Source organism: Balaenoptera physalus, assembly GCF_965194825.1.
Source record: "Balaenoptera physalus genome assembly, chromosome: 11".
Taxonomy (NCBI): Eukaryota; Metazoa; Chordata; class Mammalia; order Artiodactyla; family Balaenopteridae; genus Balaenoptera; species Balaenoptera physalus.
The window spans coordinates 17,927,881-17,954,137 of NC_138896.1; the positions used below are offsets into that span (position 1 = coordinate 17,927,881).

Sequence of the window (26,257 nt, forward strand, 5' to 3'; positions counted from 1 at the left end):
CTATCAACAACCTATATGCATTTAATAATAGGATCCAAAACAGAAAGCATATACTAAGAAAATGCGAGGGGAAATTAACAAAGACTTAGGAGTAGGAGATGATATGTATGTGTGTATTTCAAACACCTCTGAACCATCTGCAATAAATGACATTATACTTGGCCATAATGAAAATGTAACAATTTCCTAAAAGTTAGAACACAGGGCAATAAGAATATGTAAGTAGTTCAGTTTGTTTTGTTTTGTTTTCCCTTACTAGTCACCAGTGATTATTTAACTGCTGAATCTAAATAACTCCCTGAGTCCCTTGCAATGTCAAACCTTTTTCTGGCATTCAACCTTCTTTCTCCCCATTGGCTATCATATTCAGTGTCAGGACTTTACCTGTCATATCCATGAAGATGATCCAAACTCTATTTTTCTTTCCCTGATTCTCTTCTGAGCTGTCATCTACTTGCTAGGCATTTCAACCTATATGTCTTCAACCAAGATATGCTGACTTATTAAAAGAAAATCTTTAACTACTCATCTTTTCTCTTAACCTACTCTCTTCTCAGTCACCCACACTTATTAACCTCTCAGAGCTGTGTTTGTTTCCTTTTCTTTTGTCTCCCTTGACTCACACTCAACCAGTTGGTATGGTATATGTTGCAATTATTCTGCCTCTCTAACATCCATAACATTTTCTTTTCTCCTCTCTCTAGTTTATCTTGACCTGAATATTTATAATAGCTTCTCTTCCATTTTCTCCTGATTATGTCCATTTCAGTTTCAATCTGTTTATACATTAGGAAGATTAATCTTCCTGAAGGGCAACTTCTGAACAATCTCTAATTTGTCTAAATCATAGTATTTGAGATCAGAGGAACCACAGAGTAAATCTAACCAAATACCTCATTTTACAGGTGAAGAAAATGTGTTGAACATGTGTAATTATTGACAGAACTGGCACTGGAACTCCAGATTTTTTATCATACTGTTAATATTTCTTTTTGCTTTCTATAATCATACTTGTACCCACTGAGCTTCTTATGCAGCTGATGGTGAGTCTTGGTGAGGAGATACGAATGTGACCTTGAAGGCAAATTGAGAAACACATTACTTTAAGGAAAAATGCCACAGTAATTGGGTTCCCAAAGAGAGAGGTGAGAGGAGTAGCATGTTTTAAACGTTTTGGAGCCTTTAAGGAAACGTTGCAGCTGCCAAAGAGAATTTAAGTATGATTCTAAATTATGTTATAAAACAATACATTTGTTGAAATATTTCTTGATGAGTTATGTAGATAAGTGATGAAGAGCTATTAATTTTATTTCTTCTTCAAATTGGTTTTTGGTTTATCTGCCATTTTGGTCTCTAAGAATTCTTTTACTAATATGTGTCTTGCATATGTCATAAAATCTTCATTTAACTTTTTCACTTGTCAATTGTACATCATTAGTAGAATGAAAGTCAAAGAATTCTTGTAGATTAAAAAAAATAAAAGGTTATCTGTCGACCACTGAGAGAAGCAATATTATTATTACCTTTAGAGGTGATGTGGCATTTGAATGTTCTCTCTTTTACAGGCCATTTTGTACTCAGACCTTATAAATTAACTTAATAGATGAGAGATAGGGTATTTCTTCCAGAAAGGGGCATTCATTTCATAGAGAAATAAAGAAAATGAATGTAAGTTTCTGTTAATAACTGCAGAATAAGAGCTAGACAGTACTTTCAGCTGCACCTGAAAATAGGGGTAATGTCCATTTGGATAAATAGAAAATCATACACATGTATATTGGAAACAGCTATGAAACTGTGAGAACGTTTTCAAGTTCGGTTTATATAAAGCTTTCTCATTAAGGTCACATCAAGTATATAGGAACACATATTTTATCATTTAAGAACAGTTTTGAAGATAAGTCTGTGAAATAACTATGCCTTCCAAACTCCTGTCTACATAAATGAAGTTTAAAAACTGAAGTAATATTCATATGATTCAATCTAAAGAGAACTTTAAGCTCAAATATCAAGACAGAAGGTTTGTTCCTGTTATTTTTTCAAGCAGTTTCAACAAGTACAGTTGTCCCTTGGTTTATCCAGGGGGCATTGGTTCCAGGACCCCATTGGATACAAGATCCACAGATGCTCAAGTCCCTATATAAAATGGTGTTGTAATATAATTGACCCTCCAAATCTGCAGGTTCTGCATCCCCAGATATGGAGGGCTGACTAAATTTGTTGCATTTGCTTGTCCAGATCTGTATCTTATTTTCATTCAGAACCTTTTAAATTTTTGTTTGCACATGAGCAAATTAGATAGTTAAAAACAGCCAATCAAATTGTTTGGTAGGCTTTGTGGACTCTAAGCGACTGTTAGTGAAATCATTAATAATTTTTACTTTTCAAATACCTTGATGACTTAAACAATGATGATTAAAAGAGTGAAACCTGGTTTTTTTAGTGCTCTGATCAGAATCCTATAACATGCACACTGATGGGTAGATTTTGTCAATGTTACTTGAATATTGTAACTTTAAAAATTCAGTAAGTCACTTTTACTCACTGTATTTAGGGGGCGAGCCATAGATGTGTATGTGTGTCTGTTCTGAATTACTCAGATAATTGTCATCGTCTCACCGTGTACCACAAAAATATATTACATGCAAAATGTATTTTAATTCCTTATCAGTGTTTTAAAGTTTTTAGAAAAATGTATCTTTAAAAAATTATGTGTAGCATTTCCATTATATGAAGTATTTCTAGCAATACAACTCAAAATAAAAATTCCATAAAAATGGTGCCATTGGAGCTTTCAGTGACTCCGCAGAAAAGTCAAGGGTATGAAAGTAGAAATAAGGCAGCTTTTGATGGATTTAAAATTTTTATATAACATATATGTAAAATAAAAGGTGAAAACTTAGGTCTAGATAGCATCTTATCACCCAGGCCCATTTCCACAGATAACCATTGCTTCCTTCAAAGGTTAATTAAATTATAAACGCACACCTGCGGAATATTTGCGTATTTAAAAAAGTCATTAAAAATGGAATATACCTTCCTGTTTGGCCAATTCCTTAATGAATATATTTGCATTTAAAGATAGCAGCCCACCTTTAGAGCTTTCTTGCTCATTTTCTCTGCCTTTATCCTAAGCAGCCAGCTTTCCAAGGTTAAGACCAAAGGCTTTGTGAAAATGTCATGGGTTTTTCCTTGTCCAAAAAAACCCACAAAACCTCAAAAGTCTTTTCTTGTAGTTTACTTCAGTGTCATCCCAAGCATAGGAAACTTTATCATCCCAAACATAAAACCAAAACAAAATTTTTTTGCAATGTTATGAAAGACTTTATTATATATATTCTCCCTTTTGACTGACACATTTTAGCACAGTTCCTAAAAAATGACATTAGAACTGTTTTACTTTAATTACAATCCCAAATTACAAGTTTACATCTTAAGCCTTATTTTTTAGAAAGGGTTATTTCAGAGCAAACTCCAAGATTTAGGATGAAAAAATGCTTATTCCGTGGACCAAGTTGTATGTGCTTGTTAAGAAATTATATAGACTTATGCATAAATCATTGACCATGAAAAAGGAGTTTTGAATTACACTGCTGACTCCTTTACTAGCTTACTGAGGCTGTACCTATATGATTGTGATAAAATAGTTACTTCAGTACCAAATTTAAGGAATGCTATTTGTCATGGTTTATGATAGTTCCTGATTCTTGCCAGCAACTTCCAGTTATATCCAGTTCTGCCAAGGCATCATGAAATAAGATAGGTCAGGTAACTCATTTGGAACAGTGACCTCTCTGCACAGGACTGATTTCATGATATATCAAATAATGTTAAGAATATTCTTTGAGTCTTTCATAAAAGATAAATAGTTCTGATTATCTATTGTTGCAAAAAAAAAAAAAAAAATCACCCCCCCCCCCCACACCGCCCCGCCAGTTTAGTGGCTTTCAACAACTACTTTCAGTTTCTTATTTCTGATGGTTCTTGCTTAGGGTCTTTCATGCAGGTTGCAGGCAGGTGGTAGCTGGGGTTCAGGCATCTCAAAAGCTTCCTCGCTCAGATATCTGGTGGTTAATGTTGGCTGTCTGCAGGGACCTCAGCTGGGGCTGTCCAGCAAAACACCTTCTCATGGGCTCTTCATGTGGTCTGGGCTTCTTTACAGCATGGAGGCTGGGTTCCAAGAGCTACCATCCCAAGCCTGAGAAGTTACGCAGCATCACTTCCTTCATGGTCGCCAGCATGCACAAGTTCAAGGGGACAGACTAGACCCCCGTCTATCAATAGGAGGGGTGTCAACAGGTCACTGAAAGAAAAGTGTGTGGAATGGGAAATTCTGTCATATCCATCTTGGAAAACATAATCTGCAGTAATCATTATACTTTAGTGCTGATATTATGTTTATTCCATAAATTATTCTGCAAAGGATCTTAGATATCTACCATCTAATTAATATTTTTATACAACCAGCAGCACATTTCCCCATATTCTACTCAGGGGTTGCCAGACAATGAAGATTCTTCCTTTGTCCCCCCAAACTGTTTCTATAACTCTTTCTTATAACCTGAGATACAAGTCATGAAAAGGAAAGAATATCAGAAATATTTTTTTGGTCTTTCCAGACTAGATCAGGGGTTGGCAAACTATTTCTTAAAAAGCTTGAAAGTAAATGTTTTTGACTTTGCTAGCCAAGAGGCAATATCAAGGATGTTATGTAGGTACTTATAAAATGATATTAAAATGTAAATAATATTCTTAGCTCATGAGCTGTACAAAAACAGCTTGCTCTGCTGGAGTTGCTATGCAAGCTATAGTTCCTCAACTTCTGGCCTAGATCATTAGGTCATTTGTACCACTGTACAAATCAAAATTTTAAAACCCAGTGAATTACTTTTCATTTGGTTTTAGGGATGTATAGATGTTGAAAACCTGACTTTACATCTACACTGGTCACTGCAAATATTCCGCCTAATGCTTTCAATTTTAATTGCTAAGAATTACTGTAACTGTAGTTTGATGGGTCTTTCATAAAACTTGTCAATCAGTTTAAGTTATAAAACTAGTGTGAAAGTGAATCCTAGCTATCCAGAGCAGAAAAATAAGAGAAAAAAAAGTGATGTTCAGAAAATGCAGTTCCTTTTCTTTTTTTCTTTCCTTTTTTGAATGGACCTTAGTTAGATACAAAGGTGGAGTTATTCATTCTCTTCATTTCCTGATACATCATCACTATTGCTCAATGCATAGCTACTCCCTTTATTTTTTCATCTATCTACCTATCCATCCATCCATCCATCTATCTTTTTTTATCCTCTTCTGCACTCCCTTCTTTTCCTTTCCCCAGAAACAACCATTCTAACATGTTTATATGAATTACTTTGTATGTGTTCCTGTAAGATGTGCAGTGTTGTTGAGTTAGCACACATTTTAATTTACCTAAAAGATACAGTCTTAGAGATTTCAGTCTGATCTTTGTCTTGGTTTTTATTTACTCAGTTATGTTTAGAAGATGCATTCATCTTACTATGTGTACATCTAGTCTGTTGTTTCTAACTCTTTTATAATATATCATTGAATGCTTCCATGTTTGACTTATCTGCTTTTCCAGATTACATCTACTCCCTCTCCCACTATAAACAATACCATGATAAATATTTGCCTTTACATGCCTTTATGTGAACTAGTGATAGGAAATTCTTTTCACAATTGAATTGAAATTAGGAATCTAATTACTGTTGTGAGTAAATCAGTGCTTTACAGATCCCTTTGAACTAAATATTATAATTTCTGTTCTGTCATACAACACAGTTGTAACACACACTCAATATATTGAAAAGAAACAGTGCAAACAAAATTTCATTAAGAATTGTAATGCCAATTCTTGGTGGCCGCGACGGCAGAGTAGGAGGATCCTGAGCTCACCTCCTCCCATGGGGAACATCAAAATTACAACTATTTATAGAGCAGCTATATATGAGAATGACCTGAAGGCTAGCAGAAAAAAAAATTTTTTTTTTACAACTGAAGATACAAAGAAGGAACTGCAACAAGAAGGGTAGGAGGGACAGTATAATCAAGACTTACAGCCCTGGGTAGGTGACCCACAAGTGGGAGGATAAGCACAATTGCAGAGGTCCTCCCCGAGGAATGAAGGGTGTGAGCCCCACATTCATCTCCCCAGCTCAGCGGTCATGCACTGGCAAGACAAGCCCCAGAATGGCTTTGAAGGTCAGCAGGGCTTGCATATGGGAGAGCCAGAGGGCTGTGGGAAACAGAGACTCCACTCTCAGAGGGCATGCAGACAATCTCACATACTCCGAGACTCAGCATGGAGGAAATCATATGAACGGAGCCTGGGTCAGACCCACTTGCTGATCTTGGAAGCCTCCTGGAGACGCAGGAGGCAATTGAGACTCCGCCTGGGTATGGAGATGCTGACAGCAGCTGTTTGGGGGAGCTTGTTCTACCATGAGGACGCTGGTGATGGCAGGCACCATTTTGGAATCCTCTCTTTAGCCTATTGGTGCTGAGGGCTTACCCACTCACCAGCAGGGTGGCGCCAGTCCTGGGACCCCCTCTACCCTGCAGCCAGCAACCCCAGGTATGTATGGTGAGAGATGGTAACTAGACTTATTGTGATCATTTTGGAATGTGTAAAAATAATGAATCATTATATTGTACACCTGAAACTGATATAATTGTAATATAATTATAATATAATTGTAAGTCAATTATACTTCAATTAAAATAAAGTGCAATGCCAATGATTATTCTATTGGAACTAAATTTATTCACTACCTTAGATTTGATTGAGGTGATAGTCACTCTCTTGAAAATGAGTTATTATGGTATTTGAGTTCTCTTAATATTTTAGTAGTTGCTCTAGAGATTATAATATATACCTATAACTTTTTATAACTAGGTAGATTAATAATGTTTTATTCCACATAAAATATAGAAACCTTATAACCATATAGGTCCATTTCTTCCCTCTCTGTCTTTTATGCAATAGTTGTCATATGTGTTATATGTACATACATTTTATAACTCAAAACAATGTTACACTTTTTGCTTTAAATAGTTATATGTATTACATAGAAATCAAGAAAGTAAATATTATTATATATTTGTCTAGAAACTTACCATTTCTGGTATTCTCCCTTGCTCCCTAGAGGTCCAGGTTTACCTCTGGTATTGTTTTCCATTAGATTGAGAAACTTTCTTTAGCATTTCTTATATTACAGGTTTGCTCATGACAAATCCTCTCATTTAAAAAATCTAAAGCGTCTCTCTTTTGCCTTTATTTTTGAGGAATAGCCTTGCTTAATATGAAATTCTTAGTTTATATTTTTTTCTCTTCAGCACTTTGAATATGTCATTCAGATGTCTTCTGGCATTCATATTTTTAGATGAGAAGTCATTTGTTAACTAATCTCTGTTCCCCTATGTTTAATGCATTTTTTTTTTCTTATTGCTTTCAGAGATTTTTCTATTTTTGGTTTAAAATAGTTTGACTATAATGTGCTTAGATATGATAGTCTTTGAATTTGTACTGCTTGTGTATCATTCAGATTCTTATATCTGTATACTTATTATTTCACTGATTTGAAAACATTTTGGTTGTCATTTATTCAAGTACTTTTGCCCCATATTCTCTCCTGAGACACCAGTTAAATGTAAATTGGACCTTTTAAAATTATGCCATAGGCACCCGAGGCTCTGTTTATTTTTCTTTTATTTTTTCCTTGTTCTTCAGATTAGATAATTTCTATTATTCTACCTTCAAGTTCACCGACTCTTTATTTTGTCATCTCCATTCTGTGATTTTTTAAAAAAAAATTTAGATATTGTACTTTTCTGGAATTTTTGTTTGGTTGTTTTTCTTTCCATTTCTCTGCTGAGATTCCTACCTTTTCATTTATTATGAGCATACTTATTTTCATATCATTGATCATAGTTACAAGAATTGTTTTAATATTCTTGTTTGCTCAGATACCTCAGTCATCTCAAGATTGAACTCTGCTAATTGTCTTTTGAAAAGATGATCAGTGACATTTTCCTGTTTCCTCATATGTCAAATAATTTTGTATTGCACTCTTGTCATTGTAAATGACATATTGTGTTTGGATTTTGTTATAATCTATTGAAGAGAATTGCTCTTTGTTTGTTTGTTTTAGCTGGCGAGTAATTTAACAAAATTCAGACTTCAAACTCCAGTTCTTCGGTGGCAGTTGAAACCTTTGATCAGTTCTTTAATCCTTAGCTGTGCTGCGTGGAGTCTGCCACACACACAGAGGTCAGCCAGAAATTTGCACAGAATTTGTACATAAAACTGGGGACTCCTCTTCTCTGGAGAAGAGAGTCTCCCCTCCCTTTCAAGTGGCTACAATTGCCCAGAGTAACTGTGGGGCTTCTAACAGAGTTTTAGCCACTCAACGGAACATTACTGCACTCTTCTCTGAGGTTAAAAGGCATACGATACAGAAAAATCATTGTCATTTTCTTCTTCTTGATCTTAACAGTCCTCTAGAAATCTACTGCATTTGTTGTTCATCTTCAGTATGTTCAAGTATGGTTTTGCTTGTTTTTCTTTTTTTTCCTTTCTCCTTCCTCCTCCTTTCCTTTCTCCCCTCCTTCTTCCCTCTCCCCCCCTTCCTCCCTCCTTCCCTCTCTCCTTCTTCCTTCCTTCCCATCTTCCTCTCTCTCTTTCTCTTTCTTCTTTTCCCAGAGCTCATAATTGTTCTCAGCAGAAGGAAAAGGTATAGTAGAAGATTCAAGTGCATGTAAATTTGAGGATGATAATAAATCCTCCTTTGAAGTTCAACAAAACACAAATCTTTTGATATTCTACACTGAAAAATATAAGCAGTCCATGGTAATAAGATGAACCATGATCTATGTTATGTAAAGTAGTGTTATTGCAGTTGGATAAAAAATAATTCACAATAGTATTTTCAAAAATGTTTACTCATTTTCCTTTTTATAAAAAGAATATCAGAGGACAAGCAAATGTCCTTTTAATCTAAAGTATTTTCATATTCTTATGTTTTAAATAATTTTATTTTAAATATCTCATTATAAAAATGTTTCTGAGAAGGGAATTTAAAAAATATGTCTACAAACACTGCCATAGTCAGGTCTGCTCTAACTTTCATGCTGTCATCAAGTTTTAATAAAACTTGATTTACTTTTTGCCCATGACACTGAAAAAATATATATATATTTATACACACACACACACACATACACACACACACACACACACACATATATATATATATATATATATATATATATATATATATATATATGTAGAACCTGACTTTAGAGTAGAAGAATAATATAGCTAGTGACCTTTGTAAGTTAGCAGAATTTAAGACTGAAGTGAGCGAGAATTTAGCCTGGACAAGGACTGATAAATGAGAGAGATTTTATCATCCTGAATAAGATCTGAAGATGATTGTTTTTCCAATTTATCAGAAGAGTGGTCATTTAATTAAGGATAAGATATCAGCACTTACTAGGTTTTCTCTGCTTTTATTCAATTGTAAATGGACATGGTATCTAAGAATAAAATGGTTATTTAAAATTAGGTGATGAAAACAAAAGAAGTAGCCCTTAAAAAGAAGAAATAAGTTGGAGAAATTTGGGAATATACCTCTCAACATACTAAGGGCTTATTGTGACAAGCACGGGAATAATAGCTCATATAACATAGACATGTTTGTGTACATATATTTCTGTGTATGTATACATGTGTTATGCATAAATATAAATATACATTTAATTCCTACATGGTACTTTGGGCCTTATCAAAATTAGATTTTATAGGAGGCAGTTAAGTATCGCGGAATATCCTAATTCCTAGTGTAATTGATCATTTTCTGGTAGATGGATAATTGTATGATTTTTTTCTGTTAAAATGTTATTTGGTGATCATATAACATATCCAAGTATCTAATATATCACCAAAGAGGATCTCAATGAGTCATCCAGACTGTAAACTGAAGGCCTCGATCATCATTGGATAACTATGCGTTAACTTTATAGTTTAATGAGAAAAATAAACACTATTATCTTTGACTCAGTGTCACAGCAAGATATAATCCCTGTCTACTTTCACTTTTAGGTGCTGTAGTGTCCAAGCATTAAAATCGGGGTTGCTCCCAGAAGTGCACAGACATGAGCCCTGTCCCAGAGTTTTTTGTTTTTGTTTTTGTTTTTAATTTTTATTTATTTATTTATTTATTTTTGGCTGTGTTGGGTCTTCGTTTCTGTGCGAGGGCTTTCTCTAGTTGCGGCAAGCGGGGGCCACTCTTCATCGCGGTGCGCGGGCCTCTCACTATCGCGGCCTCTCCTGTTGCAGAGCACAGGCTCCAGACGTGCAGGCTCAGTAGTTGTGGCTCACGGGCCCAGTTGCTCTGCGGCATGTGGGATCCTCCCAGACCAGGGCTCGAACCCGTGTCCCCTGCATTGGCAGGCAGACCCTCAACCGCTGCGCCACCAGGGAAGCCCCTGTCCCAGAGTTTTTGATCTTGATGCTGCAGTCTTCCATTCTCTGGTCCACCTAGTCCCAAGCTTTCCCTCCTGAGCATCCTCTGGTTCTACCATCTGCGCAAGTCTTTGTATTTTGTTTTCCAATTTGATTCTCCTGTTCTTTTGATCAGACTTCCAAGCCTCTTGAGGATTTCCTTTTCAGACCCTTTTGTGCTTTGGTTTTCCTGATACTCATTAGTATATTTGCTTTCATATCTACCTCTATTCCTGAATTTCAGTATCTCCATATACCCTACTCAGCTTCTCTTACTGTCTAAATTTTGGCTTTTTAGCGTTGTCATATTTTTATGAACTTAATTTTCCTTCTGGTGCAGTTTCTGGTATACAACTTAAGCTGGTTTCTCACATCTGGCTTCCTCTTGGCGTCTCAAGCAACTTTGAGAACTTTGCTTCTCTCTAGGCAATACTGCCCCTTACTTTGATACCATTGCTGACTTTCTGTAATTTCACTTCCTGCCTCATATTTGGTCTTTGTCTTTCTCTATCCACTATAATTTCAGTGCCATGTGTCTCTATGTTGGTATTAATATTCATAATATATTATTAACTTGATGTACCGGAGAATTAAAAGAAATAAAATTGCAATAGTAATGATAAATCCTCCCCAAATTATAATCCACAAATGCTCCCATTTTAAAATGATCTTCTATCCATATATTATTGAGGTCCTCTAGCTCATTTTTCCTTACTAGGTGTTTCAATTTTGACATAGAATGTAGAGAAAAATGTATTGTTAAACTCTAGAAATTACCTTGCTTTTTATGTGCCTCATTAGTAAGTATATAAATATTAGTTTTTGCCCAGTGGGGCTATTCTGGGGTCCATATTATAGCTCACTGTGGGGTGATTGCTATTGAGTGAAGGATGTACACTGTGGACTGCAATCTCCAAACAGATGGGTGGAGATGAAAGAAAGCAATGCCAGGAAGACACAGGCTTTTGTTGCTCTGGAAGGAAAAGCTTGCTGTGTCTATCATCTGCAGTCTAATCTTCAGATTTATCAAAACGCTTACTCTTCCTTTGCTCATTTAAAAAAATGGATTCTTTGCTTTTTTGCTATTGAGTTGTATGAGTCACTTATATATTTTGCATATTAAGCCCTTCTTGAATATGTGGTTTGCAAATATTTTCTCTCATTCTATAGGTTGCCATTTCATTTTGTTGATGGTTTCCTTTGCTGTGCAGAAGCTTTTGAGTTTGATGTAGTCCCACTTGTTTATTTTTGCCTTTGTTGCCTTTGCTTTTGGTGTCAAACTGCAAACCTCAGTGCAAAGACCATTGTCAAAGAGATTACCCCCAATCTTTTCATCTAGGAGTTTTATGGTTTAAGCTCTTATGTTCAAGTCTTTAATCCATTTTGAGTTGATTTTTGTGTATGCTATAAGATGGGGGTACAACTTCATTCTTTTGCATATGACTATCCAGTTTTCCCAATACCATTTATTGAAGAGACTGCCCTTTCCCCATTGGATATTCTTGGCTTCTTTGTTGTAAGTTAATTGACCATACATACATGTGTGTTTATTTCTGGCCTCTCTGTTCTCGTCTATTGATCTATGTGTCTGTTTTTATGATACTACGATACTGTTTTGATTACTGTATCTTTGTAATATAATTTGAAATCAGGAACTGTGATGCCTCCAGCTTTGTTGTTGTTTCTCAAGATCACTTTGGCTATTTGGTGTCTTTTGCAGTTCTATACAAGTTCTAGAATTGTTTTGTTTTTTTTTTTCTATTCCTGTGAAAAATGCCTTGGAATTTTGATAGGGATTGCATTGAATCTGTAGCTAGCTTTGGGTAGTATGGATACTTTAACAATATTAGTTATTCCAATCCATAAGCATGAAATATATTTCCTTTTATTTGTCTTTTTAAAAATTTCTTTCATCAATGTCTTAAAGTTTTTAGTGTATAGATCTTCCAACTCCTTGCTTAAATTTATTCCTGAGTATTTTATTCTTTTTGATGCAATTGTAAATGGGATTGTTTTCTTTATTTCTCATTCTGATAGACTGTTGTTGGTATATGGATATGCACCAACAACTGAAGTTTGTATATTGGGATAAAATATACAAAACAGTATCCTGCAGCTTTACTGAATAGACATTTTTTTTCTTCCCAAAGAAGACATACAGATGGCCAAGAGATATATGACAAGATGCTCAACATCACTAATTATCAGGGAATGGCTGTTACCAAAAAAATAAGAAATAACAAGTGTTGGTGAGGTTGTGGAGAAAAGGGAGCTCTTGTGCACTGTTGGTGGGAATGTATATTGGTACAGCTACTGTGGAAAACCACTGTGGAGGTTCACCAAGAAATTTAAAATAGAACTACAATATGATCCAGCAATCCCACTTCTGGATATATATTCAAAGAAAATGAGATCAGTATCTCAAAGAGATATCTTTAGCCCCATGTTCACTGTAGCATTATTCATAATTGCCAAGGTATAGAAACAACCTAAGTGTCTGTCAACAGATGAACAGATGAAAAAAATGTGATATATATATATATATATATATATATATATATATTATATATATGTGTGTGTGTGTGTGTGTGTGTATGTATATATATATATATATGAATATTATTTAGCCATTAAAAAAAGAAATCCTGCCATTTGTGGCAATATGGATGAAACTGGAAGGCATTATGCTAAGTGAAATAAGTCAGACAGAGAAAGACAAATACTGTATGATCTCAGTTATCTGGAATTCAAAAAAAAAAAAAAAAAAAGTTGAACTCAGAGACAGAAAATAGAAAAGTGATTGCCAAGGGCAGGAGGGTGGGAGAAATAGGGAGAGGTTTGTAAAAGGTTACACATTTTTCACTTGTAAGATTAATAAGGTCTGAGGATCTAATGTATAACATGGTGACTATAATTGATAAGATTGTACTATGTAATTGAAATTGTCTAAGAGAATGGAACTTAAATGTGTTCCCTTCAAAAAATAAAAGGTAAATATGTGAGGTGATGAACATGTTACTTAACTCAATAGAAAGGGGAATTCTTTTACAATATATACATATATCAAGTTATCATGTTATACACTTTCAATAGTTACAATTTTGTCAGTTACACCTCAAAATATACTTTTACTCTTCCTACTAGTCACTATTTGTGACATTTGATATATTTGTGTTGGTGTCTACGTAGGGAAAAAAAAGAACTTGTTCTTTGCAGTATCTTCTGAGAAAGGCAGAATGGAGAAGATTTTCAATGGCTAAATACCATTTAGGCAAAAGGGTTAATATTTAAGTAGTTATTAGTGGATGAAAAACCCCTCAGCCACCTGCCTCAGTTTCAACTGGACCCTCTTTTTTTGTCTTTCTAGTATCTTTGTAGGTTCCATTGCTTTCAGGACCAATTAACAGGCCAGGCTCCATAAAGATGGTCATTGGTATGGCTGGGTGCTTGGTCTCCAGAGGTGCCAAAGTCCCTTATCATTTGAAATAGCTTGTGTGGAATAAAAACCTCTCCCTCTATCACTTGTGTTTTTGAGGAGTTCAAGAAGGCTGAAGTGACACAGAGGGAGGGGTTTTGTTTTCCAAGCTGTACGCCTCCTGTCAGGACTAGATCGGTGGTGCATGAAATTTTTCAGGCTACTAGAGCACCGGTGGCACTCATATGTATACATATGCCCCTCTCCAACACATACCACAACATAAAGCTATTGGCATGCAACCGAAAGTCAGGATCCCACTTTCCAGTGTGCGAAGATCAAAAATTTAGACTTCTTCTCTTATTACCTTAATTCTCTTCTTTTCAGAATAAAGTCTGAATGAAAGAAGTGAAAATACCACACCACAAAACGTTGATATCAGAAGAGAATTTTAACTTTCCCCCTTCATTTTCTTTGAATATTAAAAATATTTAAAAAAAATACACATACATGCACATCAACATATACATACAGATATACAAAAGTGTAGATGGAAAGACCTCATAACAAGGATGCCACTAACTGTTTTTTTTTTGCCACTAACTTTTGTTTGGAAGGTCAGTGACAGTGTTTAATGACCAGTCACTGAAAGGATGAACAGTTTTGATGTGACCAAAATATTTTTTTTTCCTGGACACTTCAGATTATAAAGGTTTTATGGGGGTGCAAACAAAAACAGAGAAACTTGGTCTTGTGTTTCTATTACCACCTCTGTGATACAATTTTGAACCTCTTGGAGTGTCTTAGAAGTCTCATCTGAAATGGCTGCTGTTAAAGTTTTCATTTATTGTGTAGTGCATGTTTTATTTAAAAAATATTTTTATTGTTTGTTAGCATCATAGCTGGAATTTTAAACTGATTTTCCAATCTGTAGGAGATTTTACTTTTTAAAATGTGGATGTTTGTATTAAAGTTATAGGGGCTTTGCATAAGGTCTTTTAAAAAATTAATACTTTGACCATTTTGGAGCTGGAAAACATGATCGGGGTGACCTAATCTACTCACTCCTTTTGCTTGGTTACAAAGTATGAACCACATCAGATGGTGATCATTCTGCTCCTTATATAATTCTTAGGAAATCAAACCACAGTCTCCTTTAATGATTCATCCATCCCAGGACTCAACAATCCAGACTGCTGGAATTTCTTTTTATGTATACCTTGAAGCTTGAAGTCATTCCACATTTTTTTTCCTGTTTTCCACAGAGTTTGAAAGCTCCTTAGTCTAATAATCCCTAATATACTTGAATGTAATTATTAAATGATCTTGAACCTAATTTTTTTAAAGGTAAGCAATCTTAAACATTTAGCATTTCTCATGTTTTCCTTTCCACTCTATCTTTTGTATATTTCAGTATATGAATTAATAATCATAATTGAAATTATTACAAAGCTTCATAGTTTACAAAACAGTTTTACATCCATTATGTCTTGTATTTGGTCCTCCCAAGAACATTGTGTTAAACAGGGAGACGAGGGTTTCATACGTTTATACGGGGAAGGAAGAAATCTATGGGGAGGAAGTTATGCTAATGTGCAGTGAAGGGTCAGACAGAACAGGAGAGGAATGTGAGGGCATGAAATATGTGATGTGTACGTATTTCAGTGGCCAAGCTATGTGAGATAGATGGATCTGCCTAGAATACTTTCCCTTTTCTGATTCACTAATTTTCGTAGCAAAATCAAAGCCTCTCATTTTTTGCAGACTCTTGCCTGGTCGAATCCCATCCTGACCAAGTTGGCACACAGATGCTCAACATACCAGGTGCGCACACAGACCTTTACAAATGAAATCAGCTGGTTATTCACACTGTGGCTACCAATTGCTCTTTGGTCATCCCCTCTTTCCCTCCAATTTTCTCTACTCTTCTTGGCTGTCTGTTGCATTGCCCACTTGGTAGGCAGTGGCAAACAGGGAGCTCAAACACAGCCATCCATTAAAAGCTTGGGGATAGACTTGGCTCCGTTAGAAGTTAAAGTAGACCGCAGAGAAGTCATTCCCCCATCACTCCCTCTTTTTTCTGGCCACTGCTGAATATGATTTAAAAGCTGCAGATTTGGGGTTGTAATTGAAAATCAGAATTATTTGTGAAGTTTCTGGCTGAAGAATGAGTCGATTAACTCAGCCCCAGAATGTTTAAAGTCTTGGAACTTCCTTAAGCTGTGATGGCCGTGGTGAGACAGTCAGGGCTGAGAAATAGAAGCTCAGGTCTTCTCTCCCCAGTGAGGTGGCTGCTGGATGACACTGTGCTCTGAGCTTGTCCTCTTTGCCTCTGTTCTGCTTGTCTCCAGCATGTAGAGCAAGAAAACTTAGAAGGCTATTAGGGTTTCGTGAGTCAGATACCCAATGGCAAAAATTTTCCCCACTCCCCAGTCCCACAAAGAAAACAGCCTCTTTTTGAAATTGGAAACTTTAAGGGAAGATTTATGAACCTTCCGGTTTATGAAACCATCTGGTGCTTTGGAGTTTGCAGGCTGGTTGCTTTGACAGTTCAAAGTATGGACTGGCCCCCCACTCCCCCTTCTCGAATAGTTCAATTTAGTCTCTACATTGATACCTAAGAGGCTAGTCTTTTAAATTTATTGGACAACTTGTAAAAATCAGTAGGATTTAGAAGAATATACCTGTGACTTTTTAAGGGCATTTTTACTGTTTGTTACTTGCTGCATTAAGGAGTCCAGTTGGTGAACTCTGAGTTTCCCCTCTGCTTAGCTTCGTTGCAGGAGCACTGTGTAATTTTGGTTTTGTTTTGACAGTTGGTGACCTTTGACTCCTCTCAGTAAAATGTTTAGGCTGAGGAGGACTGAAAAGAGCTTTCAGATGGGATATTTCCAACCTCTTGCAAGCTAGAGCAATCTTCCCCTCAGCATAGCAAACCCTTATATAGAAATGGTTTTCAGCCTCTATAGAGTGTTCTGGTGGAACAAATTAGATCAAAGCCTCACTTAATATGTTTGAAAAATGCACATCCGCATTGCAGAGCAAAAAACATGTTATGGAAATCAATAATATCATATTCAAGCAGCTCTAACTTCAAAGTAACTCCTATGTGTGTTCTCAATTTCAAAAGAAAATGGAGAAAATGAGAACAGGGTGTATACGTTTTCTCTGCTTAATTCTATTTGTAACTGAGCTGAGATCTCAACTGTCTCTCTACTGTTACTTGACGGGCCCCCAAGGACTCTGGGCGTAGGGCAATCTGCTCATTAATTGCCTGCACCTGTGATAATCTTGCACACTTAGGTTACAAGAGTGACAAACTTTCTTCCACCCCGTGCTTTTGGAATGCAAATTATTTATACTTTATTGGAGGAATAGCAATTTAGGGAAGAAAATAGAAACACAGAGGTAATGTGAATTAGCCCTTTAGATTCTTTTATTCCCAGAAAATTGGTTGTATTGATAGTTTTTTTTTTTCTGTTGTTGTTACAGTATTTGTTGAATACCCATTGTATGGCTGGCTGTCATTCTCTTAGGTACAATATAATTATATCTTTAAATTATACAACTTTTTAGGGATAGGACTTTTTTGCATGTTGACGTGCTTTATGATAACATTAGAACATGTAGTCTTATGTGTGCATCTATGCATGCATGTAAATGATTTAGTGTATTATATCAATACTTACTTGACACGTGTATCATGCGTACATTATCTGATTGCTAGAAACTAAATATTAACCATATTGTGTTGGAAGGGTTGTATAAAATCAACTCTCCTGACAACTTTTTTTCTTCCTGTGTTCTTTCCTGAAGTGGTGATGGTGAACTATAATATTGTGGAAGTCCATGTTCAGGATGTAAAGCTCAAAACAAGAGACTCAGAAATTAAATCTTGAGGTGTGATCTGTTCCTTAACTTTGCCTTAACCTGTTGGACATCATGTCAGAGGTCAGGCAAGGCAATATTTTTCCTTCCATAACAGTAGCTCTTACTTTGCTTCTAAACCTCTGGTAACTCTACTTGTTTGCATCCTTTTTCCAACACAGTGTTAACATGTCAAAGTTCATATGACAGACTGAGATGAAAACTGAATTGTGGGTCTTAAATGATACTACACAGTCATTTATTTAGAAAATGGAGAGACTCCAATATAACCAATATGACCAGATATGATACACTGATCTTTATCTAAATTGGTTCTGGACCTGCCTCATCTGTGACTGAATCTTGGTTACCAGACCTGCATTTCATTTCTACTTAGACTCCAAAAGTGCTTCAAAGATTCTGATCAGGTACTTTTGAATTTACTTTTAGATAATCCCCTTACTTATAGTTTATAGACTAAGGGGTGCCTCCCAGCTCTTTGCAGAATGAAATTGCATCCCCTAAGGTGGTTCCTTCTAATACTGCTCAGTAACTGGTTTAGAAAAGCAGGCTGATTTGGGCTGCTTTCTTTCCTACTATTTTGTAGTTGGTAGAAAAGAAAAGGGCCCTGTAAGTGTTGTTGAGTGAATACACAGATAGAGGCTCAAGATTTTAGAGTCACCTTTCACTCACTCACTCCTCCTTTACCATCTTCATATCCCATCTCTCGCCAGTTCTCTCAGACGTTTCCTCCAGAGAGCAGGTATTTCCACCTAACTCTCATGTCAAGTGCACTGAAAATATTTTTGAGTTTTGACAGTTGTATCAGCTTCAGTTTTTCTAACTAGAAGCACGAAATAAACTCTGTTCTGGGGATTACTGACGTTAAGTCTGCCGACTGGGTTTGATCAACAGTTGCCATCACTTTTTAGAAAAGCACATTTGAAAACATCACATGATGTGAGTCTCAATTGCAAAGTTTGGGGAACCCTCAGAATCCAGCTGTTGTCCTAACTCAAAAAGAAATTCTGTTCAGTCCTTCATGTTAGTATGTTTGGTCTTTCCTCTTAAGCTTCTGACTCAAGTTCTAGTTTTCACTCTAAATTGAGTGAAATCCAGACAAAGTTTGTTACTCTTCCCCAACTTACTAAATACATCATCATGGGGTCTTCTTCATGTGTTTTCTGACCTCTAAATTTCACCAGAGCAAACCCACAGTTTGCCTCAAAACCATCACAAGAGTCTGCCAGCCTTGACCTCTTGGTCATTTGTTTGGGATTTTTATACTAACCACGCATTTCTGCGTAAGTGAGCACACACATCCATGCTCTTCTGCAATATTATGGTAAAAGCCTCGGTCAGTGGTTTTCACAGGGGTTGGGGAAGCTGTATTTTTAGTATTAGAGTGACCCCTGGGTCCTGGGTAAAATGCAGATTGCAGAAAAGAAGACATGACCAATCCAGGAACTTTGGACTTTGGCCCAGAAATATATCTTGATGGGTCTCTGGCTGAATTTCCACAGCGATTCTTAGCACAATAAAACTGACAACCATTTCTCAAATGTTTACACTGTAGTTTCTTAACAACATGTGAACACAATTGAAGCATTTAGAAATAATCTTTGGATTCTCAAAGTTCACAGACATTTGTCTGACCTTGAAAAATGCTATAGGCAAGGAATTTGGAATTCTGAATCTGGAATAACTGAATTAAATGAGATAATGTATGTGAAGATTCTCTGTTAACTTGTAACTGCCAGACATGTCGGTCATTGGTATTTACAGTTTGATTATTTTCTTTAGCTTCTATGGAATAAGATTCAGGTTAGGTCAGGTTATTTGGTTTATGTATGTGTCATAGTGAAACATAAATCGAATAGGGCTCAGAATAACTGATTCTGTTCTTGCTTCAGTATACCAGATATCTGTTAGTTCTACATTCCTTTCACCCCTACTTCTGGGGAACATTTCTCTCTCTCCCTCTCTCTGTCTCTCTGTCTCACTCTCTCACTCTCTTTTTCTTTTAGAAATTATCTATTCCCCACCCGAGTCTATGCTTTGCGGGTGGGGCTGACCCTATTATCTTATTCCATGGATGGCCAGCTGTCTTGATCTGACCAATCAGAATTCACTATGATCCATTGATGGTGGGTTTGTGAGTAGTGCTAGCTTAACTGTACTCAACTTTGGAACTTTGCTGGAACTACTGGGGGGAGTCATCTTATAGCTTCTAGTAGTTGTATTTTCTATCCTGTGGGGACAACCTGCCTGAGAATGAGGTCAAACTGGAGGAAAGCAGAGGGACGGAGAAAAGAGATACATTCCTGATGACGGAGGTCAGACCCCTGCATCCAGTGCTCCAGCTCAGTCCCACTGAACTTCTAGCTCTGCGGTCCAAAGAACATCTCCATCTCTTTGTCTGTTTAATTTGTTTCAGAGAAGCTTCTGTTACTAGCCACGGAATGTTCTGGTTTATTCCCACGAAGTAGTTGTGTTACCTTGAACTTGCCACATGACTTTTCTCAGGTTCAGTGTTTTCATGTGTAAAGTTAAATTGTATCATTTAGAGATCAAACAGAAAGCAAAGAGCACACTGAAATGAGAATATTTCAGGAATGTTTTGTTTATCAAGTTATGGGAGTTGGGTAGTATTAGATGAGCTGTTATCACCCTAGGTCCAAAAAGATGAGTGGAGGGGGAATCTCTGGAACCTGAATGGAGCCTTGCAGAGGAGGATACCTTGAAGAAGCTGTGACTTGTATCTGGGGCAAACTTAAGAGGGGGGAGCTGGGGGAATAAGTTCACTGCTCTCATTCTCCTTCCTTCCATCCATCTCCTGCCAGGGCTTCCCTTTCGTTGATCCCAACAGGAAGACAGAGGGTAAGGGGGCCTGTTGATATGGTCCATAGGAGTCGCCCCACACAGGCTGAAAGCAGGGTGGAGAAGGCAGAGAGTGTATCCGGAGGGGGCAAAGAGAAGGCATCTGGCATGGCAGACAATCTTGGACTTGTCTTCCAGTTCTAAAATTCAATGAGAATCGATGAAAGTTTAGAATGAGGTGACATTGGGATCAGTTTGGATTTATGTACATGTATGAGTGAGAAAAGAGGAGGGAAATCTTAAAATTTGTTTTTTTTCCCCCTTTTTTCTGCACATTTAACATTCTAGTTCATTAAGAACATGAATAATTTGGCCAGTGCCTTTTTACTGTTTCAAATGACATGGCACAAAGGGTTAGCTAATTTACTAGTTAAATTAGATAATGCATTTATTCAAATTATTCTTGACGGCTTCTTTCAGTAATTAGAGTGGGACTTTATCTGAATGTCAATTTTGAAAATAGATTAAAAAGTACTTTTGTATGCAGTGGAATTATATGGCTTTAACTTACTCAACTAACATGTACTTGGAAAAAAAAAGGCAGACTCACAGATGTGGAGAACAAACTAGTGGTTACTGGTGGGTGGGTAGGGCTATTTGGGATGGGGGAGTGGGGTGTACAAACTATTGGATGTAAGATAGGCTCAAGGATGTATTGTACAGCATGGGGAATGTAGCCAATATTTTGTAATAACTATAAATAGAAAGTAACCTTTAAAAGTTGTATAAAATTTTTTTTAAAAAGCAGAAAGCAGGCAAAAAAATGTATTTTTGCAAAATAGCCACTAAACTCAGGCCTGGTGTCTCATTTGGTTTCTCCACTGAAGAAACAGCAGTTTGTTTCAATCCTGGATGAAAAGCTGACCCTGTGAGACTTCTTGCAAGACCATAAAGTATGTATAAAACCACGTATACCATTCTTTGTGGGTGATTTAAGGAATGTTCAAGAGTAACTTTTTTCTCTATGCAATTTTTTCCCCACTGATTTAATTGCTGAGTAAGATGTGACTCCATTGTAATGGCACAATAGAATATTCAGGGAGAAAATAATAATTTTGCATAATGATATGCAGGTCTTACAAATTTAGAAAATGCCTGTTCGGTTCCTGTTCTTTTATTAGAACTGCATCCTTATAAATATGGAGTGTAAATGTACGCATGTTAACCTGTAATATAGAAAGGCCACCCTCCTCTTTGGTGGTAGTGATGGTCTGTGTCTCTAGTGAAAGAAATAGGACGGGCTCTTTCTGTCCTGGGATGGTTCTCCTGTGCCCTGTCCTCCAAGGGGGTCAGCATGTGGCCAACTCCACTTGCACGTACCTTGTGCGTGGGTCAACCTCAGTTCTACCGCCTGCCCAAGAACTTTGTCTTGGCCACTGTGGGTGCAAACTGTGCAGTGTCTCAAGACTTTATTCAATCCCAAAGGGTTTCATCATGAAGGTTTAACCCACAGCAGTAAAAATGGACTCACTGGAAAAGAACACAAACTCATGGCCTTGATTGTCTTCATAAATTTAAATGACAAATCTCACCAAACTGATTGAGATATAGTCTCAAATAACACTTTTTTATTGGCTGCCAACATGTAAAGGCAGACCATTCATAATCTGGAAGACTCACTGTAGGCTCTTTCCGTGTAGTGACAGTGCTCTGTCACACCACATTCATTTCCATTTGCATTGGTGGGCCGCAGTCTTTGCTCACAGTGGAAGAGTTCGAAGATAAGAGACTTGACCCAGAAAAAAATTCAACTCGCATCACCTGTGAGAAGCATGAAATTTCATTTGACTCTAAAATTGGCCGTTTTCTTTTTTTATTTTTAATTTTTATTTATTTATTTATTTATTTATTTATTTATTTATTTATTTATTTATTTATTTATTTATTTATTTATGGCTGTGTTGGGTCTTCGTTTCTGTGCGAGGGCTTTCTCTAGTTGCGGCAAGCGGGGGCCACTCTTCATCGCGGTGCGCGGGCCTCTCACTATCGCGGCCTCTCTTGTTGCGGAGCACAGGCTCCAGACGCGCAGGCTCAGTAATTGTGGCTCATGGGCCCAGTTGCTCCGCGGCATGTGGGATCTTCCCAGACCAGGGCTCGAACCCGCGTCCCCTGCATTGGCAGGCAGATTCTCAACCACTGCGCCACCAGGGAAGCCCCGTTTTCATTTTTTTGAGTTTCTATTATGCACTAGGCAGTATTAAGAGATGTGTAATGTAATATACGTTGTCACATTTACATTTTTATTCACACGACCATACATAGCAGGGATGAATATCCTTATTTTATAGCTAGAGAACTTCTTTCTCTCTTGCTTTCCTTATCCCTCCTCTCTCTCTCTCTCTCTCTCTCTCTCTCTCTCTCTCTATATATATATATATATATATATATGGTTGTAAATTTTAACCATTCTTTTTCCTAAATCTTTTACAGATTTGTCCATTTCTTTCCTGACCTTCTACCACAGATTGATCCATCATTCTCCTGGATAATCAGCAGTCCCCTAACTAACATCCCTGGGATCTCCTTTTGCCTCCTCTAATACAGGTTCTGTTCTTCACTAGACTTTGCTTTAAAAGTACGAATATAATGTGTCTCTGCTCCTTAAACCCTTGGATGGCTTCCCCTTGTCCTTAGAATAAAGTCCGCTTTCCTGGCACAGTGTTCCTGGGTCTCTCCTAGATCTGACCCTTGCCTGGGCCTCGGCCTCACTCTTGCCCTGTCCTCGCTCTTCTCTCTCCAATCCAGCTGCACCAAAGCTTATCAGTTCCCTGAGCGCACCACAATCCTCCACTGTTTTGCCGGCTCTTGTTTTCCTTTGCCTAGAATGCGTCTTCCTATAATTTCTTCAGCGTTCTCCCACGTATCCCTTAGATTTTTAGCTTCTGTGTCAGTTCCTTGGATAGCGACTCCTAACCCTTCAGACTAGGTGCCCTGCTATCTGCTCCCACAGCGCCCATCCTTCCCCTTTCAACATCTCTTCAAGATTGCAATTACTTGTTCAAATATCTGTCTTTTCCTCTAGAATATAATCTCAGTGAAATCAATGACCTTACCTGTCTTATTTATCAAGGTATTTTCATCCTGTAATGGCAAACCTGGCACTGAGTAAACATTCAATAAACAGCTGTTGAATACATAAAAATTTTTAAGAAAACAGAAAACCTGAGAGGTTGAATCACCTACCTGTGGCAGCACCCGGATTAGAACCCATGTGTGTTTAACAAGATAGTTCAGCTTTCCCTCTATTTTACTGCTACCCATTGGAAGGGCCAATGTGACTGGAAAGGTTCATTCATGCTGTTTCCTATTTTCTGCCCTAGGAACAGTATTTTGGATTTAGTTTTAAATATTGGAAGGTTCTAAGTTCTTTGCGATAATAGAACATATACTTTAAAATAGTATTTTGAAAACTACAGATGACTGCTTAGTGATATATCTGCATGTTTTGAAAAATTATATAATCTAGACCCCTCCTGTGAAACCCATCATAAACTACTTTTAATTTTCATCTTGGATTTTATGTTAAAATTTAAAGGAAATTTTTTTATCATCTTCTAATCTTTCTTAAGTAAAGTTTTCCCTGAAGGATTGCTTATAACTCACAGTATTACCTGGGTATTTACTTTTGCCTATGCAATACCAAGAGGAAAGAGGTCAGATGCTGCCACAAAGCTGTGTTTGTTTTTGTCTATAAAGAGGAGAACTTCAATTGTTGGCAAGCATTTGGCATGTGGAAGGTGAGTCTGGTTCCTGTTTGTCAGTAGTTAGTTAATCTGTGAACTTTATTAATTCTCAGTCCAAACAGTAGTGAGTAATAGAAGTGCAAACCTTGGCTCTGGTTTTGTTTAGCTTATTTCTACTGATATTTATAAACACCTCTTTGGTTGTTAGCAATTTACAAAGATTACAGATTGCCTGAAACCAAAGATAATGAGCGATGTAGACACATCCCTTCATTCCTCCTTCCAGACTTCATTTTTTCAGGCATCTCTAATGAGTTTAGAATTTACTGAAGACATAGAAACAAATATCTATGGCTGGCTTGTGGTGGGAGAATAGGCATTTGCGTTTGCTTTCAATTTTAAGGAGTCATTGGTATTTGGTATGCGCTGCCTGGCAGTTACCTGCTTCTAACTGGTGCCAGTTCTACCCTGGAGGGAGGTCTGGGGACAGAGAGGCTTTCTGGAATCCCATGAACCCTGCTTTCTTATTGATGAAAGTTTGAAAAACAGTACGTCGTTGCAGAGATCTTTGCTTTCCAACACAACTTGAATATTAGTGGAATTATTTATTTTTCTTGTTACCTGCATCCATTTTGTAACTTTCCATGGATACTCCATGATTTCCAAATTAATTTAGGCACCCGTGATGTAGAATTTGTGGTGTCTATTGTGTAACGGTAGCAGTGACAATCTTTGAAGGTTTGTTTGTTGTTTGAGAGTGAAGAATATTCACCCCAATGTCACTGTTGTTGTTTGCTTAAAAAACTGACTAGTTATGGTTGCATTTGGTTTGTAAACATGAGTGAGCTTAGAGCTATCTTCAATCTCTCCCTAACTCATAGGGAAGAGTTTCTTAGGTATTGACTGCAGAACTAGGCATTTGGGAAATACAGCAAAGTTTCAAATGACTCATAAATGTAGAAGAAAATTTTCTGTTGTAGTTCACCTGAAAGATGAACTTGGTTTTGAGTACTAGCAATGGAATATTAAACTTTTGAGGTACTCAATGAGATCTTCTAAGACAAAAAAACTCTGTAAGATATTTTTTCTTTCATTAATTTATGACTTTCGCAATTTTAGAATTCTTTGGGGGGAAAAAAGACCCACTGGAAGTGACAATTTCACTAAGCAATCAAGAATTAGTTTTCAAATAAATGAAATGTTGCATGCGATGCTCTTTACTGAGACTCTTGGTATGTTTCACAATTCAGTTCTCAAAAAAGTGAAATTGTTTTTTTAAACCAGGTGAAAATTCTAAGCTGTGAATCCCAATTGCCTGGAACAAGGTCCCACTGTGTTTCTGCTGCACTGGGATTCTTAACATTCTTAATCTGTGTGGTGGACAAAGTGGACAAAATGATGTTAATCATAAACGTTCCTCATAAGAATAATCAGATGAGTGCTCCCTGCAGTAGACAGCTTTACTTTTGAACCAGCTCTGCCCCTTGTGGAACTCTGACGATGAAGAGGCAGAAGAACAAACGGGGTGTGTGAGTTGACCGGGAAAAGTATAATTGAAGCAGTGAAGTTATTCATTTCTCATTTTTTAGGACAGCGATTGTCGTCAGGTGCTCTCAGTATATTCTCCTGTGGATTTAGAAATGAGGAATTTGTATGCTACCACATCCGGGGCAACTTTTTAATCACTTACTACCACCATTTGAAACAGAAGATCTACAATTCTTAGGCAGGAGTGGCAAGAAAAGTCACCACTAGATTCCTGAATATTATTTAGGTTCTAATTAGATAGCATATTTTCTGCCATAGCTTTGTAAATGCCTCATTGGTTGCAAATTTGGTTTGAACTCAGGTGGACATTTTATCAAGAAATCATTCATTTCTGCCTAA

The 26,257-nt window shown here is 36.9% G+C and overlaps 1 protein-coding gene across 1 annotated transcript in view; it reads left to right on the forward strand.

Moving 5' to 3' along the window:
• The window catches only part of HDGFL1 (HDGF like 1), a 730,488-nt gene that overhangs the window by 514,318 nt on the left and 189,913 nt on the right, over positions 1-26,257 (forward strand). The gene's annotated exons all lie outside the window — the stretch shown is intronic.